General features: G+C 39.5%; 1 pseudogene; it reads left to right on the top strand.

Annotated features, from left to right (window-relative positions):
- Positions 1 to 4,108: 4,108 nt before the first annotated feature.
- Positions 4,109 to 5,734, top strand: LOC149178155 (putative E3 ubiquitin-protein ligase ARI8 pseudogene; annotated as a pseudogene).
- The last annotated feature ends 20,121 nt before the right edge of the window (positions 5,735 to 25,855 follow it).

The raw sequence follows: 25,855 nt of genomic DNA, 5'->3' as shown, positions 1-25,855 counted from the left end.
CAAGATCTAAGTGTGCAAAAAATACTAGACTAGCTCCTTGTAAAGAACAAGAGAGAGTAAAATTGTTAAGAAATTGACTAAGAACATTAATAATGAACATGAAGTTGTTGAGGAATTAACTAATGAACATGAATACTATATGTAGACTCTCTAGGAGGTCAACGAATTCAAATTAGTTTGGGATTCCATGTGCATGTACTAAAAATTACTTTTCCTATTGGCAAACAAGTCAAAATTAGACTTGGAGTCTTGAAATTGACAAAATATCCTAAAAGAATGTGAACTAGAAGAAAGTGGAGTTAGAAATCAGTTAGAACTAATTAATAACTCTCACATGCTAACCATATTGGGTGTTAGAGAAGGGATGGGTGCGGGAGGGCATGGTCATTTTCCCAATGAGAATAAATGGTGGAGACATGGCCAACCCTCCCCTAAGTCATTAACATAGGCTTAAGTAGGGAAGGTGGTGGATAATGTTAATGGGTGTTCAACCTGGGACAGTGTGTCGTTGGAGGTTAAGGTCGCCAATGATGGCTTTCATACTAATGCATGGAGGTGAAGGTGGAGGGATCAAGATGAGACCTTGTGCATCACTGCAAGCTTGATGCACCACGTGAATTTTTCATTTAGGGAGGTGGAGATCCTAGGACCTAAATTCCAATCAAATTTAGCATGCATCAGATTTGAATTATCAATTTTCTCTTTGTTACAATACTCCATTATTGATGGTTATGGTTGCAGTGTCCTAGATTAGATTTTTGCTATGGGGAAGCTCTAATTTTGGCTATATGTTGTGAAACTCGGAGGAGCCTCTCTCTATTGATTAGTTGTTTTTAGTTGGAGCATGACTCCACCATGGCTTTCCCATTATTCTTAAAGTATCTTTCCTTGAGCCCTCATTCTCGGATCCTACTCAAGATTTCATTGCAAAATGATGCTCGTTTTTCCCTCCTTGTTTAGTGTCCCCCCTCGTATGCTCTCCCATCTCACCCTTGCCGCCTCCCCCTCCCACATATCCCCTCTCTTTAACTCATGGTATTTCTCTATGCTTAGCATAGGTGAGGTGGTGAAGATTTGGAGTAGCACTCCTTGTTTCATCTCGCCTATTTTCCTGATACCCTTGAGGCCTAGCCGACTTGTCCCCCTAGCTACACATTACTAGGACTCCTTGTCACTCAGTAATTCTCCACCTAAACTTTACACCATTCATTTCCATTCTGACTTTGCATGTCAAAGACTAAGTTTGAGCCTGGAATTCCAAGGTAGTCAAACATGTCGTGATAGAGATCTATGTCATGCAAGGGTTTCACCTACTATCCTGATATGAATTCATAAACTTAGTAAAGAATGGAGGCCCCAGTAAAGAGATATATAGAGTCTACACCCTTGAGGAAGAAATAGATGAGGCACAACATGGCATAACTATGGAGTGATAATGTCTATTAGATATTGAGATTGCAGGTGACTTTGTAGAATAGATACCAGATGTTAGGCATACCAAGGGAAGACTCAATCAATATATGCACACTATTGATATATATTGGCATATGAAAATGTTGCTAGGAAGAGTCCTTTTCAACAAAAAAGAAGCTTGTCAAGAGATCTTGATGATGCTAAATGCGCTGCAAATAAAAGGCCAAGGATTGAATCAATGTCTACAAAAGATTGAAGACTAGTTGAGCCTCTCTTTGGACATAGGCAATAAATAGCCCATCATTATTAAAAAATCAGTGTCTCCTGGTTTTTTCTGTACGCTGCTGCGCGTATATTCTCCACAGTTAGATTTTAAATCACAAATCTTGTTTTTACTTATATAAAAACAAGATCCGTGCTTCTGATCCATGCATTCTCATTTAGTTAACAACCTTCCTACGATGACCTTCAAATTAACAGTGAATCGTATCAGCATTTCCCTTTGGCATCCAGTACGATATATTTACTCCACGGTCTTGCTTCTTGCGCTTCGCAGATCACGGTTTGCTAATGCTTGAGAGACGGCGTTTAGTCTTGCCCTTTTTGGGGATGAACTTTTTGAGCCGCAAGATGTGGTCCAACTTGCAGAGCCACGACCTGATGCTTTGCAGGTCCAGCTGTATGCTCGAAGGCAATGTCACATGCGATTCCATTTCCCTTCATAGCTGAGTTTTAGATCTAATCTTTTGCGGCTAGATCTAGATCTAGGCGGTTGGGTTCTAAATCTAATCTTCCGTGGCTAGATCTAGATATAATCTTATCTTTTGCCTTATTTCTCTGCGGTTGGGTTCTACAGGCAAGTAAAATATGGCTCCCAGCTTCGTGAAAATAGCTGGTGGCTCATCCGCTTCTGGAGGGCAAGCTCCTGCCCATACCATCAGTGAAGCCCTAGCTCCCACTATCCAGGTGGTCTAGGCCTCACTCGATGAGGCTTTGAAGTAATATGAAAGTGCCCTAATCTGCCGGTTCAATGGCTTTTGGCCGCGCCTGACAACTCTCCACAATTGGATCTCGGAGGTATGGAAACCTGTCATTTCTGATGAAATTAATATCTACCCCTGCGCTAAGGGTTTCTTTATAGTAGATTTTGAAAATCTTGAAAGCAGATAATGTATTCTAGATTCCGGCCCTTGGTTTTGGGAAAAATCAGGCCTGTTCATGAAGCCATGGAACCCATCATTCGATCCCTCTACAACAGTGATAACCTCAGCACCAATTTGGGTGAGATTGCCAAGCCTACCCTTGAATCTCTGGAATCTCTCCTCGCTGAAAGCCATCAAAAATGCAATTGGGAAATTTTACTGTAGGTGCCCAGAAACAGAGGAATATGCCATAACCACCTATGCTTGCATCTGTGTGGAAATGGACTTCAGCACCGGCTTCCCTGCTGAAATAAACCTAACAAATAAAGACTATGTGTGGAACCAGAAACTTGATTATGAAAGTGCCCTCTTCAGATGTCGATCCTGCTTTGAGACATGCCATCTAGCCAAAAATTGCCCAAAAGCCTCCAAGAAAAATTTTGCTAGAAAAAACCACCACAGATCTACAACACAAAAAGAACACTACACTGTCATCAAAGAAGAATACTCTAGAGAAAGCTCTGAATCACAAGAAATCGGGCAAGAAAGAAACAAAGAAAGAGACAACTCTCAATACAAGCAAGGAGAAAGCTGCCCAACAAATCAACAATTATGAGGATTCGAATACTGCACAAAATATATCTTCATTTAATAGCGACGAAGATCTCCTAGACCAAACTTTTTCTCCGACTATCTTCAAAAGAACGAACACAATAGATCGCGAAGCTAAGACACCAATGTCCCAAGAACCAGAAGAGATGAAGGAGATGGAAGATAAAGAAAGTTGGAAGACCGTAGAGAAAAAAAAGAAAGCTACAGCACCAATCTCGCCAAGAAAGACGAGGAGCCAAATAATTAAAAACTAAGAAAATTATAGGTCCAATACGATAGACCAAATTGATTTAAGTGGACGTTAACCACCACCACCATCATCATCATCATTAAAATCTCCATTGTAAATGAATCCACACATTTCTTATTAATTACACATTGCCATATTAAACACCATTGCAAATAAGTGTACATCTTTCTTGTTAATTACACATTGCAATATTTCTTCATAATAAACCGATTGACCATTTCACAAAGTGAAAACTAGTGGGTTAAATTTATTAAATAATTTGTTTATCGTTTTCCAAGTGAATTATAAATGAAAATTTATTCAATAATTTGTTTATCGTTTTAAGTGAATTATAAATGAAAAGAGTATTTGAGAAATTTCTAAGATTAGAAGTATCAAGGTAACATTACTATGTAATTCTCTACCAAAACCGTTAATAGAGCCTCGTCACATAATCCTCCCAATTTTGTGAAATGCCATCACATTGACAATGGAAAGTCGGCTAGTGAATGCTTCTTTTGGTATAAATGGCAGCGAAGGTGGCATTGGGTTAGTAGAAAAAAGTGAAACGCGCAGGTGTTCTCAATATATTTCGTACACTATTGGTGGATTCAGAGAGGTAGGTTAAAAGGAGAAGGCACAGCTTCTTGTCTATCCTATTTCATACCTTGAGAAACACGAAGGAAAAAAGCTCGCGCTGTGATTCAAGAAAATGGAGTCTGATGATAATGTATACGATTATGATGCAAATGACACCTCTGAAGCAGAATCAGAATCAGAAGAAAATTACGACATGCAGGTGAACATAGCAGCGGGCGATGCGAATGATAGATGCATGAAGTACACCGTTTTAAGTTTGAACGACATTTCTGAGCGTCAGGGAAAGGCTATATCAACCGTTTGTAATGTACTTTCTGTCTCGGAAGTTGAGGCAAGCATTATTTTGCGTCACTTCCACTGGAATATTAATAATGTGTACGATCAATGGTTTGTAAATGAGGAGAAGGTGAGGAATGCTGTGGGGTTATTGTTACATGAGCCCAACGTAAAAGAAGAAGAAAACTCAATCAGGTGTCCAATATGTTTTGATGATTACAAGATGGGAGACATGAAGAAACTCAAGTATTGCGGCCATCGCTTTTGCGAAGAGTGTTGGAGACTTTATATTCATACCTCAATAAGTAACGAAGGTGCAGGATGCCTCAACTTACGATGTCCAAATGTAAATCCCGGATGTGGTGCTGTTGTGGGTGCAGATATGGTTTTTTCTTTGGGGTTATCTGAGGAAGACAATAGCAAGTATAGAACATATGTTGTGAGGTCATATGTTGAACAAAACACAAGGGTTAAATGGTGTCCGTCACCCGGTTGCGAGTATGCTGTGCAGATTGATGTTGTTAACGTTGATGCAAGTCGGGAGGTTGTCTGCAATTGCTCGCATAAATTTTGCTGGAACTGTTTAGAGGAATGTCATCGTCCAATCGATTGTGACACAGTGAAAAAGTGGGTTTCCATGATTAATGAAGGCGAATCACAGAACTTGTATTGGATAATTGGTAACTCTAAGCCGTGTCCCAAGTGTAAACGACCGATCGAGAAGGATTCTGGCTGCATGCATATGACATGTTTACGGTCCTGTGGGTTTGAATTCTGTTGGATATGCCTCCGTGATTGGAACGTGCATGGCTATGACACTTCGGTTGCCTGTAACCGATATCGTCGACCGGAAGCAGGAGAAGACAATTCGTCCCATGAATCCGTCTCCGAAGATGCGATGAAACTGACTGCTAAAATGTCGTCAGATAGATTTGTATTTTACCTTGAGAGATGGAAGGCAAATGAAAAGTCTCAGGAAAAGGCATTCTCTGATCTGCAGCGTGTGAGAGTGGTGGAGCTTAAAGAATTGGTTGACAGTCGTGTGCTGCGCACGAGTCAATCTGCCATGGCAAGATTCAAATACGTGGTAGATGCATGGCTACAAATAGTTGAATGCAGGCGTATGCTGAAATGGACATATGCGTACGGCTACTATCTTCCGTTGCTTCATAATGACGCCCATCCGGTTAAACAAAAGCAACATTTCTTCGAATTCCTGCAAGGGGAGACTGAGAATAGTTTAGAACGGCTTCATCAGTGTGCTGAACATGAACTTCAAAATCAAATGTTGCTTGTCCGTAAAGCTGAAGCTGACATTGAGACCAGCGATATCCATTCAACTTTGAGGGATTTTGATTGCTTTTATAAAACACTTGAAGGGTTAACAAAGGCCGCAGCTGGCCATTTTGAAAACCTGATTCGGGCCTTTGAAAACGGACTGTCGGAAGTACACAGTCAGTAGCTTTTAGGTGAGTGATCTAAGAGCAATTGGACTAAGTCTGGTTCCTTAGCTTCTCCTTTCTATTGCGGTTTCTTAGCGTGTTTCTTTTTTTCATCTATTTTCTCACTTACTCTTGTTGTGAGACAACCTCTGAGTGGCCGTAGGGTTCTGAAATTTTATTCTCTTTTGGCTCTTTTCGTTTACCAATATTGTGATCTTTCTTCTGTGTACCAAATCTTTTGGACATCAATACTGAGTGTACCAATCGATTCCATCCAAAGTGAGCCATCTCTAATGTTAATGGATCATAATGCAACAAATATTTATCCATGCTTAATTTATATATTTAAAAATTGGGATATTTTCACCATCAAACTATGTGTTTTGAATATTTTTTCTAATACCACCCATATTTAAACTACATCAGGATTGATGAAATGATGTTATCGGTTAAGTTTCATTGAAATAATAACTTGTTCTGGCTAAATATATCCATGAACCTTGTTTATAGAAATAATAACTTTCTCATTCTAAATACATCATGAATTTTTAATATCCAAGGGTAAGATAGACATAGGTTGGTTTCAGTCATGCATGGTCACAATTTTTTTTTTGAACATCTAATTATATGTCTAAGATTAATATGGTCATTTTCTTTTAAATTTACTCAATTACCTTAGTTTGTTGAGATGATAGAGACTGTTAATAGCTTGAATAATGAAAAAGGTTTAAATAAAAAATTTGAAGGGAAAGAGAGAACATAACAATGTTGAATAATAGAAAATATGAATAATAAGAATGTAGTAAATTACAACTAGTATTCATTGTGTGCAATCTCAAACTATTTTCTTTTATTGTTCTTATTGTCATGCCTGTTAGTTTTGTCATATTTTCATATCAATTATATGAAAAAAACAGTTGAAATCATAGATCATTCAAATCTTTAATTTGATTTATTGAAATAAATGTCATACCTTATCTCTCTTGCTCTCCAATATTAATAGTATATTTCTCCAATGTCAATAATTGTGACTTATGGAGTGTTAAACCTGCATTATGTTTCAATGGTGGTTGTTTTCTATTACCTTGTTTGAACTCAAAGTGGATAACAATGTCGAATGATGGAAAATGGGAATAAAATAATGTAGTCAATTACAAATAGTTTATAGTTTCAAGAATCAAACATTTTAGGTAAGTGAACATTTTATTTAAGATGAAAATTAAAGTATTTTATTTATGGTTGAATTAATATAATGCAGAAATCATAATCGAACCTTCCACTATGATTTGGATCTGCTTCATTGAACCTGGCAGCACGATTTGATGCAAAAATCCTGTCAAGTACAATTAGTGCGACCTTAGAAATTATGGTTAATTCACTCACTAGGGTGCAATAAAAAAAGTTCTCATGTCCCCCTTCCAATTCAAGAGAAAGGGATATATATGATATGGAAACTAACTCTTGTGTATTTAGTTCACTCAAAGGAAAGGAATGAACTTCCTATTCTATCTAAATCAATCCATCTAAATATCTTTCTTTAGAGAGTGATTTAAACACTCTTTCATTTTCCTTGGCAAGCCTACCCTTGGAGGTGCCCCTTTATCCTTCCATTTCATTAACCCTCCCAATCCTCTACAAACTAGCCATTCTCTCATCTATGAGACACTTGAACTAAATGACACCAATTTGGTTTGGGCATGGGCGACAGTAGACTCCAACATCAATTAGTTCTGATCTCTCGAGGACTATCTTTTTTGCTTGAAAGCCCGTATTTATATTTGTATCTATGTATCTATTTATTATTCCCTCTCTCTCCCCCCCCATATTTATGTCTATATTTGTCCTTCTCTCCTCTCTCCCCCTCCCTTACTGCACCATATATCTCTCTCACTTCCCCCTCTCGCTCTCTCTCTCTCTCTCCCAACCTCCCCCTCCCTCTCTTTATCTCTCGCTTCACCTCTCTTTCTCCCCCGCCATCTCTATCTATATCTCCCTCCATCTCATTCTTTACCTCTTTATATCCATACATTTCTATCTCTCGCTTGCTCACTCACTCTAGCCCTCTCTTCTTCCCTCTCTCACCCCTCCTTCTATATATTTATGTCCCTCCATATCTCCTTATTTTTCTATTTATCTCACCTTAAAACATAGACACACTCTCTCCATATCTATTTATCTCTCTCTTTTTCCCTTTTCCTTTCCCCCTCTCTCTCTTCCCCTTCTCTCTCCCCCCTTCGTGTCACTCTCTCTCTCCATCTTTCTCTCTCTTTTTATTCTTCCCAGCCTCTCTCTCCCCCTCCAAATCCATGACTATATTAATCCCTCTCTCAAGTCCTCTTTCTTCGTTCCTTTCTTTTCCTTTCTATCCCACCTCCATCTCTCTCTCTTTCTCCAATGTTGTCACTATCTCCTTCCCTCCCTTCCTCTCTCATTTTCTTTCTCCCCTCTCCCCTTTCCATCTATGTCTCCCTCTCTCTTCTCTCCTTTTTCTCTTCCCTTGTCACTCTCTCTCTCTCTCCACTCTATCTCTCTATGTATTTTTCATGGGATACCAAGGTCATGTGACACGTTTTCCAAGTTGAATGAAGGGAAAAAATTACATTGTGATACACTTATGGTTAATTATTTATTGGCATTGGAAAGAGGAAAAAGGAAATGAATGGAAAATTATTTATTACATGCTAGAAAGGTACATGTGGCAGGGATGAAAAATAAATAAAGTAAAATGAAGTAATTTCATGCAAGGGAAAATGCAGAATATGCAAGGGAAATGAAGAAAAAGGAAAAGAAAAGAAAAGAAAAGAAATTCGAGAGAAGGCATTCTCGCATTCATTCTTTGGGGAGAAGAGAACTTGAGAACACAAGCAAGAGACAAGCAACGAAAAATAAAGGAAAGCAACGAACACAAGAGGAATTCATGTGGTAGCCAAGAGGAAGTTTAGACATTAGCAAAGCAAGGCAGAAAAAAGTAGCCAATAAGAGGATTTTTGCAGGTAACAATGTGCATGTGTGATTTATCATGTTGGGATTTTAATGCATGGTTAATGAATTAGTTTATTGGTCATTTTTTTATCATTGGCATGGTATTTTTCTAGATTGACAATGATGTACAACATTGCCTTATGTCATTTCCTAGAGAGCCATGATGTAGTGAGTTCTCTTTTTGGTTGATCTTTGGATTACCGATAGAATTTTGATGATGGTTGAGGTGGTCTCAGGAAAATCACAATGGTTGAGGGTGGATATGGATTTTTACGGGAAGCTCTTAAGAGGTGGGTGGAGATAGGAAAATTCCTTTGGGTATGGTGAAGAAATTCTGAGGCACATCCAAGCTTATATTGATTTTGGTTATTTATGGACCCAATATTGGGTGAAGTCACTATGGTATGAGGGTGGAGGTGGTTTTCTATGGATTCCATGTATGGTTATGTTTTGGTTTATCCCATGTGATCCCACACCCATGCTTGGAATATGGCACGGGGGTGATTGGTTGAAAGAAAGATTTGGTTTAGCCCAATCTATGGTCGGGTGGTACGTGGAAGTCCTTGACCTGGTTGGTACTTTTTCTTCCCATTGGAAAAACTGTAATTTTCATTAAGTGAGAAAATTACATATTGTATATGCAAAAAGAATATGATGTAAGAGGCAATGCCTATCAAATAAACAAGGTTCCATAATAGATCTAATGTTGATTCCTTGTGTCCACGTAGGAAGGAATCTTTTTCTGAAGTATTCAACATACTGTTTTTTTCGAAATAATAGTTGTAGTCATGTAACATGTCCATATAGGTCTTGCTGTAAATGAAACATATGAATATTTATAGATGGAAATTTAAAAGAAAAATTATAAATGTAAGCTAAGCTCCCTGTGAGCTTAATAAACATGTATGTCCATGAAAGGTTGATGGTAGTACTGGTCGCAAGCCCCCTCTCTACGTTACTGGATCATCCAAGTGTCAAAAGGCCTATGTGCAGCTTCTTTGGATAATTTTTCAGCATCTGCATTTCGTTCCTTGTAAATGCGATGGCATGCAAATGTGTCAAAATATGTAATAAGTCAATGAGCCTCATCCAGAATATTTCTCAAAGTATATGTGTAACATCTAGTTCTTTTGTTTAACCATTCACAGAAAAATTTTGAGTCCCCAAAGAGTTGGAGATCTCGACATTGGTTTTCCAAGGAAAATTGTATCAGGAATTTTGCAGAGGATAGTTCTACAAATTTGTTCGTACACTAACCTAATCCAATTTGTATATGGTATAAATGGGAATATGTGAGGTGTAGAATGGCTCCTCCACTGCGTCCTTCCTCCTATGCAGAACCATCAAAGAAAGCCTAGGGCTTTGAATGATTTATGGATTCGAGTACAATGGTTCGTGGTCGAGCCTTCTCCTCGTCATCAGGGATGATGGAGTAATCGAATAGGATATGAGATGCAATGGAAGGCGAGTGTGGAGAGGTATTCAGGAAAATGAGTTTGTTGCGGGCGATCCATTGTCCCCAACAGATGAGTAAAGGGAGATTCTGGAGCTTCGTTGGGGTAGTGCATGACCACCAGGATGTCTAGGCCTTCTTTACAATCGAACCTTGCCACCTGGTCGAGGATGGAATTACAACTAATATCAATTGCCAAAGTTATTAGGCAGTTTGGAATTCAATAAAAGGTGTGAGGCAGATTCATTGTTACATTTATAGAGGTGGCAGCAAAAAGGGCCATGTTGGGCTTGCTTGAGAGGGTTGTCCCCAGTGGGGATTTTGTTTTTCAGTATGGTCCACATGAAGAGTCTATTCCTGGGGGGCCCTTAAGCTTCCAAAAATGCTTCCACCATGACTCTATGGCTTGTGGGTGGCGTTCTTCGGCTAACATAAGGTATCCATCCTTTGGGGTATATTTACCAGCTTTTGAGAGCACCCATATAACCTCATATTCTCCTTTGCCAATCTGAATGTGAGCCTCAATGAGGGCCCTGATGAAGGAATTCCACTGTCGTGTCCATTTTTGTGGGATGTTAATTCATTGGGCCAATTTCCAAGCTTGCTGAAATAGAGTGGTGTGTTCAGGGTCTACTATGTGGCCGATATTGGGTAATATTGATATCCCTGAGAAAGGATCTGAGTTCATTTGGCAACCTGTGTGCATTCCCTCATCCAATCCATGGACCCATCCCAATCATCATAGACATTCCAGACTGTATTTTCCATGTGATTCCAGCGTTGATAATGTCCAGAAATTTTATTACAGCCTTCCATATAATTGATACCCCTGAGTGAAGCCTTTGTGGTTAGCTTAGCCAGTCCATCAAGTTTAAAGGGGCAATGTATTGTGATATGACCACCCTTGTCCATAGACTGTTTGATGTAACAAGATGCCACCTAAGTTTCACTGCCAGAGTAGTTGAGAAATCATTTAATTTCTTAATGCCCCAACCTCCCCATTCCTTGGGAAAATTTAGGGCCTCCCACTTGACCCATGCAAATATTCTACCTATCTATTGTTCCTTCCAAAGGAATCTGTAGCATAAGGCCTAGATCATGGGGAGTATACCTCTAGGAATCCATGCCAGAGACATCCAAGAGACTAGGGTGGCCTCTAGGACGGCTTTAATGAGTATGAGTCTGCCCGCCTTGGAAAGGTATTTGTAGTACCAAATATTTAGTCTTTTCTCCATCTTGGAAATAAGCCATGTCCAATCTGCTATTTTATAACCCAATGGCTTCAGCTTGTAGCCCAAGTTTCTGAGCCCTTCTTCCAATCTAAGGAGAGTGTACTAGAATCGTTGTAGCACATAACGAATTTCATATGGGGAACATCTAGCCTCTTTGAGGGTCTACTTGTTGCTGTTTACAGCCATACCAGTGGCTATTTGGAATAGTGGGAATGTTTTCTTCATGATTGTTAAATCCCCTATGCTTCCATTAAGAAATAACAAGACATCATCCACAAATAGAAGATGAGTCAATATGAACCCTTCTGTGATCTTTATCTCCTGTAGTCTTGCCCTTCTGAACTCTTATTTGACAAGCCTGCTGAGTCCATCCGTTATCAGGAGAAAAAGTAGTGGAGATAGGGGTAGCCCTATCGAAGGCCTCTTTCAGAATGAAAGAAAGGTGAAGCTGCCCATAGATTAGAACACTGAAAGGTATGTTAGAGATGCAACTCATGATCCATTTAATGAAATCAAAAGGAAACCCTAGGTGGGTTAGAAGCATTTATAAAACCAGTTTGCTTTGTCAAAGGCTTTATAGAGGTCGACTTTTAGTATCATACCTTTGATTTTCTTGGAGTGCAGAGAGTGCAATACCTCCTGGGTAGTTCCCACTGCCTCATGTATCTATTGATCTTGTAGAAAGCCGAATTTCTCCTGTGATATATGGGTTGATAGAATGGGCTGCATTCGATTGGCTATGATCTTAGCTATAATCTTATAGATGCATTGCATAAGGATATAAGTCTATAATCGTCCAAGGTGGATGGATTGTCGGATTTTGGAATGAGGGCGATAAAACTAGAGGTGAAGGATTCAAGTATCTTACCATTTATTCTAGAGTGTTCAATTACCTTGACGAGGTCCACCCCTAGGGTTTCAAAGAAGGCTAGATATAACTCGATCGACCATCTTTCTAGCCCTGGGCTCTTGTCCTTCTTAAACCATTTGAGGGTGGCTTCCAATTTTCCTATTGTGACTTCCTTAGTCAGTTCCCTTCCCTCCTCCTGATCCAAAAATCTAGGGAATAATTGGGCTACTTGAAAGATTTCGACCAGATTTACATTTAGGGGGGCCCTGTAGATCTATTTGAAATGAGAGGATGCCAAATATGCCAGTTGGGGGAAGGTTTTTACAGGGAGGCCTTGCTCATTCGAGAGCTGCCAGATGGTATTAATAGCTTTCCGGTCATTTGCATACTTATGATAGAATTTTGTATTGTCATCTCCCTCCTGTAGCCAGATTGCCCTACTTCGCAGCCTCCATGCCTCTTCGCGATACTTAAGAATTTTTCCCTTGGTGGCATATAGTTCAGTGAGTTTATCCTTATGCTCAATCGATCTGTAGACCCCATCTGAGAAATTTTCAAAATCAACAATTTCCTTTTCTGCATACATTAGGGTTTAATCATACTTTATTCTCTTGTTATGAGCCCAAAATTTGGAGAGCCTCTTCATCTCGATAAGGTTGTGTGAAAAACACTCTACTTTGTTTCCACTAGCAGTTAAGGGGTGAGACATCTAGAAGTCTGTGATCATACTCACATAGGTGGGATCCTTTAACGAAGAGGAGTTGAACTTGAAAGGACCCTTGGGTTTCCAAGGCCCCCCACTGATCTCCATGTAAATGGGCAGATGATCAAAGATTCCTCCCGATCCCACCCACTATATATGGAGTAGACCCAGGGTCAGAAGTCCTTCCTTGATAAGGAAATGGTCAAGTCTTCAAGCAATATAGTCCTCCCTAAATCTATTGTTCCTCTAGGTAGGAAACAATTTAGTTGAGGGGATGTCCATAAGGTTATGGGAATCCAATAAGTTCACAAAGAAGTCAAATAAGTGGTCCAGTTGAGCATGGTGTCCCCAGGATTCAGAGTGACCAATGGAAAAATTTAGATCCCCTCCCATGATTAGGAAATCCTTCTGAATTATTTCTGAGCTAAGGAGATGGTCCCAAAAGGTAGGCCTGTGTTGGCACGACCCATATACATTGATGGTTCGCACCTCTATACCTAGATCATATGAGAACATGTCTGACCCAATATACTGTGGACCTCCCAATAGTTACAAAGTTTGATGGAATTCTTGTTGTATCCCAGGGAAAGTCCCCCAGATCGTCCATTAGCATCGAGGCCTATAAAGGTCCATCTAGGAAACATTGAATCAAGGAGGTGTGTGATGGAATCAGTTGGTCCCAAGGTTTCTTGAATGAAGATGACATCGACAGGAGTGGCATAGATCAATCTACAAAGGGAAGTTTTTTATCAGGCCTAGCCAACCCTCTGCAATTGAATGAGACAATCTTCATGGGGGGGTTAGACGAGGGGTTCGATGCTTTAAGTGCCCCATGAATGGTTGATTTCCTACCCGAGGCAATCTTGTCTCCAGATTTGATTTGTGGCTTTGAGTGGAAGGTGGGTCATCCCCTAGGTAGCTTAGAAGGAAAGGGGGACATAATAAGGTCTAGTCCGAAATGATTCGAGGCCTTTAACTTTTACTTATCCTTAGATTGAGTCTGATAGCACGAGGGGGGAGGCCCTGTTTTAGGAATCAGGGTAATGAAGGGAGGGACATCCGGGAGAGATGGGGGAGTGATAGAGAAAGTGGAACTAGGGGTGCGAAAGGGACAGGTCATGGCATTGTGGAGGGGTGTAACACCAAGACCATTATCTTTTCTATCAGAAGGAATTGCATTTAAACCATCGCATGTAAGAAAATGAGAGGGTTTAGGAGAAGAGGAATTCATATCCGAAGAAACCGCCACCCCAACAACGGCCCTTGCCTACTGAGAGGAGGAGAGTGAGCTCGAAGAGGAGGCCTGTCGCATTTCTTCGAGGTGTCCTAAGGGAGGACCTTGTCTGTGGGAGTCGGATCGGCTTGAGTCCCTTCTTCTCTACGGGGGGCCTACTCCCCCTGATCTTGTACAGTCCTTGAAGGTATTGTCCATCCTACATCCCCATTTTCTTTCTTGCTGATAAAAGGGTAGTCCCAATAGAAATGCTCGACCTTGTGACATCTTCTACATTTGAAGGGGACCGCTTGATAGTACAAATTCTGTCTCCGAGATAAATTCTGCCATTGTATCGTGATAAATTCATGTAGCCCCTTGTTGGTATCTAAGTGTACAAGTATTCTTGCATATGCCATCCTGCTTGTCGAAAGATAGGAATTGTCATACTCCAGGTAAGTTCCCAGGGAGTTTCTTATGCACCTGAATATGCCTTCTAACCAAAACTGTAAAGTCAGGCCAGGTAGTCGGACCCAAGGGCTTGGTCCAAGATGTTTCTGTTCTGGGTTGAATAGGGGAGTCCACCTACAAAGGAGCACTGGTGCTTGTTTAAGATGCCAAACTATTGATAGTACCCAATTGGTGTGCTCTGCTCTGGCAAAGCGAAGTGCAAACCATCCTCTGGAAAAGGTTTGGACAAATGGTGGTTCAACTAGATGATGCCCCCAAATCTTCGTCACCCACTGTTTCAGCCTTGCGGTGCTGTATGACTGGCCCTGACTCTTCCTACCAACACACGGTTGACTGTGTCCATCGCCTCACTCCACTGAAATTCATCACCCAAACACAGGAAAAACTAAATAGCCTTCGATTTCAAAACCCTTGGTTTTTTTGCTTTTCAGGATCTTTCATCAGGTAAAATAGTTTGGGGTCACCCTGGGGAGGGTTTGGCTCAGGTATAATGCTGTCCAAAAGGGGTTCATATCGGTAGACACTGGAGATGGGGGGAATCTAAGTGATATTTCCAGATGGGGGGTCATGGAGGGTGGCACTAGATGCCCTGGTGCAAAGGCAACAAGATCACTGGAAAGGGATGCCGAAGGGACATGAGAACTGATGAAGAATAGAAATGAAGTGAGGTCCTCTGAGGATATTCCAAAGCAAGTTTCCAAGGTTTGGTTCACAAATTTTAGGGTGGATGGCGACAGAGGCTAAGCAGTGAGGTCTGGTAAAGAGGGGGAGGCCTCCGAGAGGCTAACCACCAAGCATGAAGACCCTGAGATCGAGGGCAGCGAAGAAATGGTGTCAGCGAAATCACAGTCATAAGGGTAGCCACCTACTGAGTTAATCTGGGGAGATGTCCAGATGGAGGTAACCGCTAATGGGTCTTCCGAGTAATCTACTAGGTCCTCCATAACCATCACTATTTTCCCATGAAAACTGCCTCCAGAACTTAGGGATGCCTGTCGCTATAGTGACCAGGAGCAGGCGGGGTAGAGTCGAAGAGGGTTAGGGTAAACCCTAGGCAGTAAAAATGTAGGAATAACCATGACGACACAATGGGGGCGTGAGGTAAGTTATGGGGCTAATGTACAGGAGGGATATGAGGTGCTGGCATAGGCGTCTGGAGATGTTGAAGACTTCAGAGTCTAGGTGACACCCTAACCCTAGCCGGTTCTCCATTCTGTCTCTGCCATCCACCAAATTCTATCAATTATGTTGCTCATCGATCATGAATGATCTCTTGTATAGAGAAGGTCATAATTAGTGGGCAATACATAAAACCCACTTGGTTGGTACTATGCATGTTATTATATGTATTATTATTTAATGAGATTAATGAGCATAATTTATTTTTCAATGTGTGGTTATATGATTGCTTTTTCATGGTTAATTGTTGGTTACGTGCATGGTATATTTCTTATTATATGATGTGCTCTTGTCATTGATATTTCTCATGGTTTGTCAAGTTATTGAATAGTTATATGAATGCATGAGGCAATAAGTGTTTGTTGCAATTAGCATGATAGGACAATAAACTTGAAGAAACCTTTCCACGCCTGATAAAAAAACCAAGGAATGTCAGTACCAATATTGATTTGAGGCACCAATGGTTAGATTTCAGTTTGCATCTTCCTCCTAAAACATGATTTTCTAGACTAATTCCAAGATAATATGGAGTGAATCTTAGTTGTTATTTTGACAGAGTCTCAATAATATTTGTCATATATATATTACATTTGTTCTACCTATTTATAATAATACTTACCTCCTAGGAACATTCTAGAAAGGGAACAATATAGAAGGCCAAACACTGTAATAATCCTTTTTACAATATATCATTCACTCTAGTACATGAACCTTATTTACTAGAAATGGTCTCTATACGAAACAATACATGTATACATGTCTATTATTTTTTTAGTTAAGTACTTCCCTATGTACTCCATATTACACCTCTAAATATACTATACTCAATAGTCAAATTCAAACCATAATATTAATTTTAAAATTAATATTTAGATATACTAAAAGTACTTTGATCAAGTCTTTATCATGGAATATCAAAAAAATATTCATTAGAAATGCATTTATTTAAAATTATACATCAATGGTTCAAAACCAAGTTATTGCACTAACAAATTTAAAATCATTAAGAAATCATCATAAAAAATATAATCATCATCAATGCAATACCATCAATGTTATTAAAATCATCAATATAAATACAAGGTATTATGGCATTGATTTCCATGTTAGGAGTTATTTCAAGGTATTTAAATCATTTGAAAATTCACTGCTTTTACAACATCATCATATCCATCTATTTAAAATTATACATAATATGAACCAAAACATCAAAGGGTCAAAACTAGTTTATTGCCCAAACAACCTTACAACATTAAGGAGTTATCATAAAAATATAATCATTATCAAATGAACTATAATGATGGCTTTTATAGTATCCATGGATTATAATATAATTTTAGTTTCTTTGTTGGACCTATGAAAGCACCATGCGCTCAAAAAACACTAACATCGAAAATAGCCAAAAATGAATGCAAAATATCACCCAAAAAAATTGTTTCCCTCTACAAACCCCCCTACAACCCCTCAAATAAGTGAGGCTTCCATGCCCTTGTGTCACCCTCTTTATGCTCTACACATATATATCACACGGGGTTTGTTGTGTAAAGAAGTTAACACTTTGATTGCCTATAACTAGTATTGTCCACTAGATGCAAGAGAAACATCAAAGGGAGGTAATTCCCATGAATCAATCTTTGAATATGTCATGAAAATGACTGTTAAAATGTCATCAGATAGATTTGTATTTTACCTTGAGAGGTGGAAGGAAAATGATAAGTCTTAGGAAAAGGCATTCTCTGATCTATAGTGGGTGCTACTGGTGGAGATAAAATAATTAGATGATGGTTATGTGTTGAGCATGAGTCAATATGGCATGATATGGTTCAAATGCGTGGTAAATGCATAGCTACGGATAGTTGAATGCAAGTTTATGTTGAAATGGACATTGCATACGACCATTATCTTACTTTGCTCTATAATGATGGTGATCATGTTAAACAAAAGAAAAACTTCTTAGAATTCCTTCAAGGTGAGGATGAGAATAGTTTAGAATGTCTTCATCAATGTGTTGAACATGATATTCAATATTACATGGATCGTGTCCGTAAAATTGAAGCTTTGATTGATACGAACAATATCCATTCAACTTTGAAGGATTTTGATTGCTTCTATAAAAGAAATGAAGGTTTAAAAAAGGCCATGGCTAGTCATTTTGAAAATTTAATTCAAGCCTTTGAAAACGTATTGTCAGAAGTACATAGTCGCTAAGTATGAGCTAATACTCACAAGGCTTCATGTAATTATAATTAGTAATTTTAAATTTGGACCTTCAATATTAATAGTTCTTCATGATAGGTTTAAAGTGAAAATGTGAGAGTTAAATAATTATATCAATGGGGCTTCTTGTAAAGAGTACTCTAAATGTTAGAAGTATTTTCTTTTTTGGTAACAATTCTATGTTAAAATCTTGCAATAATTTCTTGGAATTTTCATGTTTATCATGTTTAATGGTGGATGAACTTGTTTATGAATCGTTAGTATGGTAAACCGTGGTTGTCTATTGGTAAATAAGGTTAAGCATGTTTCTCAATATCTAACTAAACATGAATATGGTAAATCATGTTGATTGTGTATGACCATATTGACCATGGATGACCATGGTGAACATGTTTGAACATGAAGACCATGGTTAACCATCAATGACAATGGTTTGATCATGGTTGATTATGGTTGTTTTTGGTTGGTTATGGCTAGATGTTGTCAAGTTATTGTTACTGAAGATTGATTTTGGTTTCTATGGTTTTTGAGACTTGAACATTGTTGACTATAGGTTAAGATAGTTGATTGTGGTTGACGATGGTTAAAAATGGTTGATGATGGTTGAAGAGGGTTAACCATGGTTAAAATTGGTTGACCATAGTTAACAAGGTTGATGAGGAGTTACGAGATTTCATTTGCATTGAAATCCCATGCTTTAACTTTATGTGAAATAAAAGGTACTTCATTTATGCATTCATAGTTACTCTTGTGTATTCTCTCATGTCATTTGTAATTACCATATTCATCTTGCAAGTAGGTAAATGTTGTGCTAATGGTATAAGTCTAATCCAAACTTATGTAGAAACACAACAAAATACATAAATACACATATACATAGAGATGCAGTAGAAATAAAACTTCATTTCATTAATATCAAAGAACTGAAATATGCTTACATACAGAAACAGAAATAAACTAGCTCGGGCGATAGTAGCTTATCTATGAGAAGGGATGTGATAACTACATGCCTCTGAAATGTGTTACAATGAGGCTCAAAGGCTTATTTATTATTGAGAAATAATGGAAAACCCTAAACATCCAAAAACCTAACCCTAGGAGATGAAGCGCCAAAACTATGGGCTTGTTTGGGTAAATCTGTACATCAACTTCCCGGGGTCGTAACTTTGGCATACGATCTTTGTTTGATGCGTAAAATACCTCATTAGAAATATCTTTCTGATGACTAAAAATTTCGATTAAAAACAAGATTTAAAGACCCACATTTCTCCCTTTTCCCAAAAAACTTTGTTTAGAGACTTAAAATGGCTTCGGAATTTCATGACCCAAAAACTACCAAGAATATCAAATTGTGCTACAATTAAGGAAACTGAAAAATTGAAAGAAACAATGGTGGCCGACCCAATGGAATAGGTGGTTGGCCACCAATATCCACTAATATTAATTGGATAATTATATTGTTTTTCATCCATATTGATGCATTTGGAGTGGAAAAAGTGGAGGAATCAGCTCAGGGGACGATTGTTACCGGTGGGACCTAGTTTGGCGAAACGGGGTCTAAAACCTTTCAGGAGCATTTTGAGGCATAAAACGAAATTTTTTGGGTGAAAAATCTTTCCTCTTTAGGGCATCAATTTTTCATTCTATTCTACACATAGAAATCTTTCCAACGGGGTAAGAATCGCGTCAACCACAATCCGTATGCAAAGGTTATGCCACTTAGAAGTTGACCTTCCTGTTTTCACACCTATATTTTGGGAGGATGTCATGTTAGCCCCCATTATTCGTGGAAAATGGGATAGCCACGTGTTTTTGATGTAAAATACTCTAGAAGAGTCTATTTTGTAACTTTAGTTAAGAGTTGATGTAGTCAAACTTAAGCACTTCTAGGCTACTGGGTTGTGTTATAACCAGGCCCCTAGGAGGAAGAGGCATTCCATTCTTTCGAAAGAATTTTGTTCCATAGTTGAGAAAAGATAGCCAGGAGAGATAGGAGGTAGAGCACAAAGAGAGGATATGTGCACTATAGTAGCCGATGGGCCATAGACGTTACTTCTTTGTATCTACAATGTTGTCACTATCTCCTTCCCTCCCTCCTTCTCTCATTTTATCTCTCCCCTCTCCCTTTCCATCTATGTATCCCTCTCTCTTCTCTCCTTTTTCTCTTCCCTTGTCACTCTCTCTCTCTCTCTCTCTCCACTCTATCTCTCTATGTATTTTTCATGGGATACCAAGGTCATGGGACACATTATCCAAGTTGAATGAAGGGAAAAAAAATTACATTGTGATACACTTATGGTTAATTATTTATTGGAATTGGAAAGAGTAAAAAATAAATGAATGGAAAATTATTTATTACATGCTAGAAAGGTACATGTGGCAAGGATGCAAAATAAATAAAGTAAAATGAAGTAATTTCATGCAAGGGAAAATGCATAATATGCAAGGGAAATGAAGAAAATGGAAAAGAAAAGAAAATAAAAGGAACTGGAGAGAAGGCATTCTTGCATTCATTCTTTGGGGAGAAGAGAACTTGAGAACACAAGCAAGATACAAGAAAGGAAAAAGAAATGCAAGCAAGGAATGCAAGAGGAACTCATGTGGCAACTAAGAGGAAGTTTAGACATCAACAAGCAAGGGCAGAAAAAAGTAGCCACCGATAGGATTTTTGTAGGTAACAATGTGCATGTGTGATTTATCATGTTGGGATTTGAATGCATTAGTTTATTGGTCATTTTTTCTGTCATTGGCATGGTATTTTTCTGGATTGAAAATGATGTACAACCTTGCCTTATGTCATTTCCTAGATAGCCATGATGTAGTGAGTTCCCTGATTGGTTGAGCTTTCGATTACCGGTAGAATTTGGATCTTGGTTGAGGTGGTCTCAAGAAAATACCAATGGTTGAGTGTGGATATGGATTTTTACGGGAAGCTCTTAAGAGGTGGGTGGAGATAGGAAAATTAGTCTGGGTATGGTGAAGAAATTCTGAGGCATCCAAGCTTGTATTGATTTTGGTGATTTATGGACCCAATATTGTGTGAAGTCATTGTGGTATGAGGGTGGAGGTGGTTTTCTATGGATTCCATGTATGGTTATGTTTTGTTTTATCCCATGTGATCCGACACCCATGTTTGGAATATGGCATGGGGGTGATTGGTTGAAATAAAAATTTGGTTCAGCCCAATCTATGGTTGGGTGGTACGTGGAAATCCTTGACTTGGCTGGTGCTTTTTTTCCATTGGAAAAAGCGTAATTTTTATTAAGTGAGAAAATTACATATTGTATATGCTAAAAGAATATTATGTAAGAGGCAATGCCTGTTAGATAAATAAGGTTCCAGAATAGATCTAATGTTGATGTCTTGTGTCCACACAGGGAGGCATCTTTTTCTGAAGTATTTAGATATTGTTTTTTCAAAAAAATAAATGTAGTCATGTAACGTGTCCATATAGGTCTTGCTGTAAATGAAACATATGAATATTTACAGATGGAAATTTAAAAGAAAAATTATAAACATAAGCCAAGGTCTCGGTGAGCTTAATAAACATCTAAGTGTCAGATGGCTTGTGCGCAACTTCCTTGGATAATCTGTCAGCATCTACATTTCGTTCCCTATAAATGTGATGGCATGAAAATGTGTCAAAAGATGTAATAAGTCGATGAGCCTCATCCAGAATATGTCTCAAAGTATATGTATAACATCTAGTTCTTTTGTTTAACCATTTATAGACAACTTTTGAGTCCCCAAAGAGTTGGAGATCTCGACATTGGTTTTCTAGGGCAAATTGTATCAGGAATTTTGTAGAGGATAGTTCTACAAAGTTGTCCGTACCCTAACCTAATCCTATTTGTATATGGTAGAAATGGGAAGCTATGAGGTGTAGAATGTCTCCTCCACAACATCCTTCCTCTTGTGGAAAACCGTCAAAGAAAGCCCAGGGATTTGAATGATTTATGGATTCAGGTACAATGGTTCGGGGTCGAGCCATCTCCTCGTCATCAGGGATGATGGAGTAGTCGGATAGGATACGGGATGCAATGGGGGGCCAATGTGGAGAGGTATTTAGGAAAATGAGTTTGTTGCAGGAGATCCATAGTCCCCAGAAGATGAGTAAAGGGAGATTCCAGAGCTTTTTTGGGGTCGCGCATGACCACCAGGATGTCCAGGCCTCCTTTGCAGTCGAACCTTGCCACCTGGTCGAGGATGGAATCATGGATAATATCAATTTATAAAGGTCTTGGGTGGCTTGGCATTCAATAAATAGGTGTGATGCAGATTCATTGTTACATTTGCAGAGGTGGCACCAAAAAAGGCCGTGCTGGGCTCGCTTGAGAAGCTTGTCCCTAGTGAGGATTTTGCTTTTCAGTATGGTCCACATGAGGAGTCTATTCCTGGGCGGGGTCTTAAGCTTCCACAAATGCTTCAACCATGACTTTATGGCTTGTGGGTGGTGTTCTTCGGCTAACACAAGGCATCCATCCTTTGGAGTATATTTACCAACTTTCAAAAGCACCCATATAACCTCATATTCTCCTTCACCAATCTGAATGTGAGCCTCGGTGAGGGCCTCGATGAAGGAATTCCACTGTTGTGTCCATTTTTGTGGGATGTTAATTCTCTGGGCCGATTTCTAGGCTTTCTGAAATAGAGTGGTGTGTTCAAGGTCCACTATGTGGTTGATATGGGTAATATTGATATCCTTGAGAAAGGATCTGAGTTCATTTGGCAACCTATGTGCATTTCGACATCCAATCCATGGATCCATCCCAATCCTCATAGACATTCTAGATTGTATTTTCCATGTGATTCCAGCTCTGATAATGTGTAGAGATTTTATTATAGCCTTCCATATAATTGATACCCCTTAGTGGAGCCTTCTATCAAGTTTAAATGGGAAATGTACTTTAATACGACCACCCTTGTCCATAGACTGTTCGATGTAACAAGCTTCCACCCAAGTTTCAATACCAATGCAGTTGAGAAATCCTCTAATTTCTTGATGCCCCAACCTCCCCATTTCTTGGGAAAATTTAGGGCCTCCCACTTGACCCATGCAAATATTCTACCTATCTATTGTCCCTTCCAAAGGAATCTATAGCATAAGGCTTGGATTTTGGAGAGTATACCATTAGGAATCCATGCCAGAGACATCCAATAGACCAGGGTGGCCTCGAGGACAACTTTAATGAGTATGAGTCTGCCTGCCCTGGAAAGGTATTTGTATTATCAAATATTTAGTCGTTTCTCCATCTTGGAAATAAGCCATGTCCAATCTGCTATTTTATAACCCAATGGCTTCAGGTTGTAGCCCAAGTATCTGAGCCCTTCTTCCAATTTAAGGAGAGTGTACTGGAATATTTGCAGCGCATAATGAATTTCATATGGGGAACATCCAGCCTCTGTGAGGGTTGACTTGTTGCTGTTTACAGCCATACCAGTGGCTGTTTGGAATAGTGCGAATGTGTTCTTCATGATTGTCAAATCCCCTATGCTTCCATTAAGAAATAACAAGACATCATCCACAAATAGAAGATGAGTCAATATGAACCCTTCCGTGATCTTTATCCCCTGCAGTCTTTCCCTTCTAAACTCTTCTTTGACAAGCCTACTGAGTCCATCCATTATCAAGAGAAAAAATAGTGGAGATAGGGGCAGCCCTATCGAAGGCCTCTTTCAGAATGAAAGAAAGGTGAAGTCACCCATAGATTAAAACACTAAAAAGTATGTCAGAGATGCAACTCATGATCCATTTAATGAAATCAAAAGGAAACCCTAGGTGGGTTAGAAGCATTCTAATAGACAACCAGTTTGCTATGTCAAAGGATTTAGAGAGGTCAAATTTTAGTATCATACCGTTGATTTTCTTGGAGTCGAGAGAGTGAAATACCTCCTGGGAAGTTCGCACTGCCTCATGTACCTATCGATCTTGTAGAAAGCCGATTTTCTCCTGTGATATATGGGTGGATGGAATGGGCTACATTTGATTGGCTATGATCTTAGCCATGATCTTATAGATGCAGTTTCATAAGGGTATAGGTCTATAATCATCTAAGGTGGATGGATTATCGGATTTTAGAATGAGGGCGATAAAATTAGAGGTGACGGATTCAAGTATCTTACCATTTATTCTGGAGTGTTCAATTACCTTGAGGAGGTCTGCCCCTAGGGTTTTGGAGAAGGCTAGATAGAACTCGATCGATCATCTGTCCAACCCTGGGCTCTTGTCCTTCTTAAACCATTTGAGGGTGGCTTCCAATTCGCCTATTGTGACTTCCTTAGTCAGTTCTCTTCCCTCCTCCTGATCTACAAATTGAGGGAATAATTGGGCTACTTGAATGATTTCGATCCGATTTACATTTTGGGGGGCCCTGTAGATCTGTTTGAAATGAGAGGACGCCAAATATACCAGCTGGGGGAAGGTGTTTATAGGGAGGCCTTGCTCATTCGAGAGCTGCCAGATGGTATTAATAGCTTTCCGGCCGTTTGCATACTTATGATAGAATTTTGTATTGTCATCTCCCTCATGTAGCCAGATTACCCTACTTCGCACCCTCCATGCTTCTTCGCGATCCTTAAGAATTTTTCCCCTGGTGGCATATAGTTCAGTGAGATTGTCCTTATGTTCATTCGATCTATAGACCCCGGCCGAGCTATTTTCAAACTCAACAATTTCCTTTTCTGCATTCATTAGGGTTTGATCATCCTTTATTCTCTTGTTATGAGCCCAAATTTTGGAGAGCCTCTTCATCTCGATAAGGTTGTGTGCAAAACCCTCTGCTATGTTCCCACTAGCAGCTGGGGCATGTGACTTCCAGAAGTCTGTGATCATACGCACATAGGTGGGATCCTTTAACCAAGAGGAGCTGAAATTGAAATGACCTTTGGGTTTTCGAGCCCCCCCTAATGATCTCCATGTAAATAGGCAGATTATCAGAGATTCCTCCTGATCCCACCCACTGTCTATGGAGTAGACCCAGGGTCAGAAGTCCTTCCTTGATAAGGAAACGGTCAACTCTTCGAGCAAGACAATCCTCCATAGCTCTATTGTTCCTTTAGGTACGCAACAATTTAGCTAAGGGGATGTCCATCAAGTTATGTCAATCCAATAAGTTCTCAAAGAAGTCATATAAAGGGTCCAGTTGAGAATGGTGTCCCTAGGATTCAGAGTGACCAATGGAAAAAGTTAGATCCCTCCCATGATTAGGAAATCCTTTTGAATTATTTCTAAGCTAGGGAGATGGTCCCAAAAGGCAAGCCTGTGTTGGCATGACCCATATACATTGATGGTTTGCACCTATACACCTAGATCATATGAGAACATGTCTGCCCCAATATACCCTGGACCTCCCCAATAGTTACAGAGTTTGATGGAATACTTGTTTATCCCAGGAAAGTCCCCCAAATCGTCCATTAGCATCGAGGTCTATAAAGGTTCATCTAGGAAACATTGAATCAAGGAGTATGTGATGGAATCAGCTAGTCCCAAGGTTTCTTGGACAAAGATGACATTGACAGGAGTGGCATAGATGAATCCATGAAGGGCTAGTTTTTTATCGGGCCTAGCTAACCCTTTGCAATTGAATGAGACAATATTCATGGGGGGGGGTGTCAGATGAGGGGTTCAATGCTTCAAGTGCCCTGTGAATGGTTGATTTCCTACCCGAGGTGATCTCGTCTCTGGCCTGGATTTGTGCCTTTGAGTGGGAGGTGGGTCATTCCCTAGGTAGCTTAGGAGGAAAAGGGGACAGAATCAGGTCTAGTTCGAAATGATTTGAGGCCTTTAACTTTTACATATCCTTGGATTGAGTCTGATAGCGTGGGGAGAGAGGCCCCGTTTC

This window comes from Pinus tabuliformis, chromosome 4_1 (assembly GCF_031772625.1).
Source record: "Pinus tabuliformis cultivar Carrire ecotype Pingquan chromosome 4_1, CPIR1, whole genome shotgun sequence".
Taxonomy (NCBI): Eukaryota; Viridiplantae; Streptophyta; class Pinopsida; order Pinales; family Pinaceae; genus Pinus; species Pinus tabuliformis.
This window is presented reverse-complemented; position numbering and strand designations above follow the sequence as displayed.